This window comes from Girardinichthys multiradiatus, chromosome 9 (genome assembly GCF_021462225.1).
Source record: "Girardinichthys multiradiatus isolate DD_20200921_A chromosome 9, DD_fGirMul_XY1, whole genome shotgun sequence".
Classification (NCBI taxonomy): domain Eukaryota; kingdom Metazoa; phylum Chordata; class Actinopteri; order Cyprinodontiformes; family Goodeidae; genus Girardinichthys; species Girardinichthys multiradiatus.
Genome location: NC_061802.1, coordinates 5,609,600 through 5,615,589, shown reverse-complemented (window position 1 = coordinate 5,615,589; position 5,990 = coordinate 5,609,600). Strand labels below are relative to the sequence as shown.

The 5,990-nt window shown below is 40.9% G+C and overlaps 1 long non-coding RNA gene across 1 annotated transcript; it reads right to left on the bottom strand.

Annotated features, from left to right (window-relative positions):
- Positions 1-4: 4 nt before the first annotated feature.
- Positions 5-567, bottom strand: LOC124873265. The gene is made up of 2 exons (XR_007039490.1): positions 151-567; positions 5-69 (listed from the first exon to the last, which is right to left on the bottom strand). It is a non-coding gene; the product is annotated as an uncharacterized LOC124873265 (long non-coding RNA).
- Between the last annotated feature and the right edge of the window lie 5,423 nt (positions 568-5,990).

The following is a 5,990-nucleotide window of genomic DNA, read 5'->3' as shown; positions in this document are numbered from 1 at the left end:
AAGCTGAAAGTGTAACGGTGTTTATTTACAGTACGTGAACACATGGACATGAATGGATAAATTCGGCAACTGAAAGAGAGGGGAAGAAAACTGGTGAAACAGGGAACGGTGTTAACGAAAACGAAACTTGTAAACAAGAAAGTGTCTTACTAAGTAAATGCTGTCAGGTCACCAGGGGTAGAGGGAGTCAGAACCTGGGTGTGCGAAGCTATGTTGTCCAGATGCTTCAGTACGAGCTGGGGAGTGAATACTGGTGAGTTCATGAGAGTTCAATGTTCAGGTACTTGCGTTGGAGGGTGGTCAGGGTACGCCTCTGCCTTGGTTCAGGAGTCGGGAATTTCCAGGAAGCTGCCAGCTTAATCCAAAACACAAAATCCAGAACGTAATCCACAAAACGTAGGTAAACTTGAGCATCCAGGAAATCACTGGAGCCAAAGACAAAGCTCAACGAAGATAAACAAGGTTCAAGTTTCAGCCTGAGAAAAATCAAACATAATGTCAGCAAAGAGTCATGGAACAAAGCATAGCTTGGGTAGTGGCTAGGTTTGTTACCACTGAAGGCAAACACTCTGGCATCGAAGTGCTGGCAGCCTCCTGCTTAAATACTCCTCAAGGCAATCAGCAGATCAGTCGCACCTGTCACCCCGTGCACCTGAGAAACTCTGGAACCATCTGAAAGCTAAAAACAAAGTGAACACAAACACACACACACAAAAACCCAGAACCCTGACAGGAACATTATTAAGCAAAAAGACAGAGTAAGTAAAGCATTAATTAGAGAAGTATCAGTGAGGCCAAGGGTAACTCTCAGGGAGCTGCAGGCATCCACAGCTTAGGTGGAGAATTTGTCAACAGTAGAATGATTAGTTGTGCACTCCACAACTTTGGCCTTTATGGAAGAGTGGTAGGAACCATTTATTGAAAATAGCCATAAGAAGCAAAATATGTGTGGCCAAAGTCTAACCCTGAACACACAATCACCAAGGTGAGAGATCCTGTGGGGACCCTGTTTTCCTTTTTTCAGCAAAGACAGGAAAGCTTTATAATTTAGAGAAAAATGGATGGAGTTAAATACAGAGCAATATTAACAGAAGTGGCTGTTAAGAGTTGGATGACTGCTGTGGGCTACTTAGTTGTACAAACCATCAGTTTAAAAAGAGTGAGGCTTCTGGATGTAGGGTGTTAGAGGTTAGGCATGTCATTTCCCAACACCAGCTTAAACAGATCTTTCAGTTAACCTGCTTAGTGAGACCTTTCAGGTTTAGGGATGTCCGGACCTGTGGGATGGAGAGCTGGATTGAGCAATCCTCTTAGAAAAAAGGAAGTAGAAGGCAGGGGTTAGCTCATCAGACAACGAAAATTTTCATAAGAAACGTGAGTCCATTTTGATAACTCAAAACAAATGTTTATACTATTGTCTTTAAAAACTGCCACTCACTGTCCTCACCTAAAAGCTGCTTGTGGGCTGACATTTTAGGGTACTGAATTTTTTTTTACCTTTGACACAGTTGCAGAGCCTGAAACCTGCCAAGAATTATTGTCTCCCAATAATTATTATGCAAAACCCCTGCTGCCTGGCAGGGTACATACTCCTCTGACCTGTTTATTCAAGACATGGGAAATTCTATAATTTTCTTGTTAACAGAAAAGCTAATCAGCTCTGCTGATTATATCTTCAGCTGTATCATGCATACTGAACTGCACATCAGTGATCAGGTGCATGCATAGCCTCAAAACAGCCTCATGTTTTATTAACACCCTGCATGCAAACAGAAGGAATTTAATCCTCCAACCACATCAGTCCTCAGCTCTTCTTTGGTGATACCAAAAGGTTGGTTTCACCTCCTAATTCAAGTGTTTTGATTGACGAGGGAAACTTGATGTGTTGTAGAGAGACATTGGTTTAATAAGTGTCCCTTGCCTAGTAATTAGTATCAGAGTAAATCACCTCTGCACAGCACATTTTATCATATCAAACTCAGTTCAGTTCACTAGATAAATGGATTAGACACAGATAGATCAGGCTGCACGCTTATTTATAATGTAATAAGGAGTAAATGCTGTTTAATTTTTGCCAACGGGAGGAAAAAAGATGTGTATAAAAACTAAGTGCACCCTTGCTACTTCCAATAGATTTCTGAGGGGAAAGTGAAAGCCAAGGCTACTTATCAAGGGCACCATTAACTGTTCATCAGCAAGTGTGAGCTGCTCTATAAAAGCAGGGATGTTGGCTGTTTGCTGTTGGATAATATAATACTAAACAGGAAAGACATCAGCACTGAGCTTCAAAAATGAAATAATAATAGTAATAATAATTGAAACTGACACCTACATTTTAACAGTCCTTACACTCTTATTTGTTAGCATTTTCACACACACTGCTTTAAGGCAACAGGCAAAACCATCTTCAACTCAGCAACATCAGAAATAAAACAAGAAAAACATACGTGGAGAGGGTTTTCTTTGCAGATGACTCTTTTCATTTTGCTAGTGGGTTATAAAACATGAGGGGATTGCCAAAATTGTTCCATCATCCTGATACCCATACATTCACACAACAAATGCTTCAAATTTCTCTTCTGCTATATTACCTGCTATTTTCTTTTTGCTTTTTTTGTTTCTTGCAAGTATATTAAATGACATTAAAAGCAATGATGTGATAGGTAATGGTCATTTGCCCATGGAAGGTCAAACAACTGTGGATAGTTTTATCTGTGAGAGAACATTATAACCTTGGTTCACAGAATATTGTAGACATGTCATCAGAGTTTATATTTCATGACATTTTATAGGAAATGCAATGCTTTATATTATATGATCAACATAAAGTATATTGATTATACCAATGCTAAATGACACCGTGAGGATATTTGAAGGTAGAAGAGAGGTTTATGATTGCCCATTTTCATAGCCTGTTTCTTAGTGAGAATATCATAATTTTCTGGTGCATACGTGTTGACAGTTTTCGAAGTTTAAGAGAAAGTTTCATTTCAACATTTTCATTATAAACTTTGTCTCTTGAGACATGTAAATGGCAACACAAACACAATGTCTTCAAAAAATGATGAGCACTGATCTATTTTGTCTGTGCTCTGCCACCTCCATCATCCAATAGGAATCTAGACATTGATCATAGCTCCACTGATTATATCTTCAGATGCATAATGCTGAAGAAGCTCCATAAATACAAGTCATTTGGTGGACACATATCTCTAAACCCCTCATGTTTTATTGATATTCTGCACGCCAATGGTGTTCAGCCCTCAGACCGCTCACCACCTCAGCTCATCTCTCAGAATGTCACCAGGACCTCAGTTTCACCTCTTCAATCTCAACTTGTTTTGACAAATAATAGAAGCTGGATTGGCTGTAGCAACATGCACTGCATGAGTGAAAGGCAACAAGCTGTTGTTCTTTAGCTTGTGATAAAACAGCACATTCTCCAGGAAAAACAAAAACAGTCACTCAGCAGGAAAGTTTGTGGTCATGCAGATAAGTATTAAATCTGTAGGTGCTTCTTACATAACTTAAAAGAAAAATATCTTTTTAGTGAGATAAAACAAGGTTTCAAGCAACACAATAACATGAGTTTGTGTATGACCTCAGCTTTACCCATAAAACCTTCAAAATTGGAGTCTGTTTTTAAATAATTGTTGAAAAGACAAATCATAATTTGCAGCCTAAGTTTAGAAAACTAAATTGGTTTTAAATTGAGAAAGCTGACTATGGCCTTGCAGGGATGAGATTTGTTGCTCTCACATCCAGTCTCAAGGATTTTAACCTTATTTGCCACAGTTCAGTGATCCCGAAGGCTATAGCTCTATAGATCAATGTGAATAACTGCCATCCCCCCAAAACGTTGTAGGATTTTTAAATAGTTTTTAATGTAGTAAAAATCTGGAAAAAGTAAGCTGGAGTTTATGAGCTTTATTTTGATTTTGAATTTAAAAATAGAAATGCTCCGACAGGCACTTTTTAAAGCAACAGTAATGTCTACTAATTTAAGTGCTGCAGCATTAGTAGGAGACAGTAAATTTAAGGTGCTTTAAAATCTGCAAAACAAAGTCTTGCATTTGTTTGTTTTTACAAATGAGCCTTTTTTATCCATGCCTCATCAAAATGTTTCTCGTTGCAGTGTTTCAACCTGCAACTTTAATGGCTTGTGACATTAGAAAATGAACATGTAACACAAAAACAGGTTATATTACTGTCACATTTAAGCTGTTTATCTGTCAAAAAATTGCCAAAAAAGGACCATGTTCTATGATGTCTCCTGTACTACTCACCAATCTCCATAAGACACAGATGGATGTGAAGACACAATAGCTACCTGAAACACACAGACTGTATTTTATGAGGCAGAAGGTTTGGCTGCACAGGAGCACCCCAGGGGACTGTACTCTTACCATTTTTCTTCACTCTGGTCACCTCAAATGTCCAGTACAAGTCAGAGTCCTTTGCAGACATACTCAGAGGACTGTGTAGTGACTCTGCATTAGTGCTGGACAAGACATAAGACTGAGTACACATCGACTGCTTTGTTACATAGGATGACAACAATCATTTGACCTTAAATGTAAACAAAACAAAGACGATTTTGGAGTTCAGGAGATGCAGGAATATGTCAAACACTCTTTCCATCATGGGGTCAGACGTGGAGGTGGTGAAAAAGTCTGCATATCTTGGTGTTTTCCTGGACAACAGACCTGGAGAAAAAATACACTGACTCTTTCATCATAATACTGGGAGATTTTAACAGAGCAAACCTCTCCCATGAACTCCCCAAATACAGACAGCATATTAAGTGTCCCACCAGAGACCAAAACACACTGGACCATTGTTACACAGCTTTAAAGGACTCATATCATGCTGTTACCAGGGCTGCTCTGGGTTTTTCAGATCATTCTCTTATCCACCTCATCCCAACCTACAGACAGAGACTAAGAGCTTCCAAACCCACGGTTCACACTATTAAGAAGTGGACTGAGGAATCAAAGCAGATGCTACAGGCCTGCTTTGAATGCACAGACTGGACTGTTTTTTAAACTTCAGCCACTGACTTAAACCAACTAACTGATGTGGTGACATCATACATCAGTTTCTGTGAGGACATGTGTGTGCAGACCAAGACCTTCTGCACCTTTGGGAACAATAAGCCATGATTTACTCCCCACCTCAGGAATCTGCGCAGGGAAAAGGAAGAAGCTCACAGCAGTGGAGATTGGGCGCGGTACAGGCAGGCCAGGAACAGACTAACAAAAGAGATCAAAGCAGCTAAGAGAAGCTACAGTGAGAAGCTTAACAGCCTTTCTACTGGTGACACTTCAGCTGTATGGACCGGTCTGAGAAACCTGACTGCCTACAAGAGCCCCTCCACCCATCCTGAACAGAGTCGTCTCCTGGCCAACCGTCTGAATGGCTTCTACTGCAGACATGACAAGAAGCCATTCACACCTCAAATCATCCCCTCTACATCCCATTCAGGAACAAATTCCTCCCATAAAGCAACCAACCCCCCACCATCAGATCCTCTGCCTGCACTAAAGATCTCCAAGGAAGAGGTAAACAGGCTCTTTCAGCGCATGAAAACAAAGAAAGCTGGAGGACCTCATAACGTCTCCCCATCATGTCTGAAAGCTTGCGCACATCAACTCGCTCCGATCTTCACAAGGATCTTCAACAAGTCACTGGAGAAATGTGAGGTCCCCTCCTGCCTCAAACGATCCACCATCATCCCGGTTCCCAAGAAACCCACCATCCTAGGATTAAAGGACTACAGGCCTGTAGCCCTGACGTCTGTGGTCATGAAATCCTTTGAGCGGCTGGTGTTGAAGCATCATACCAGACATCCTCCACCAGAAGCTCACCCAGCTCAACGTCCCAGCCTCCACCTGTCAGTGGATCAACAGCTTCCTGACAGACCGACAGCAGCAGGTGAGACTGGGGAGCATCTTCTCCCAATCCAGATCAATAAGTACTGGTGCCCCCCA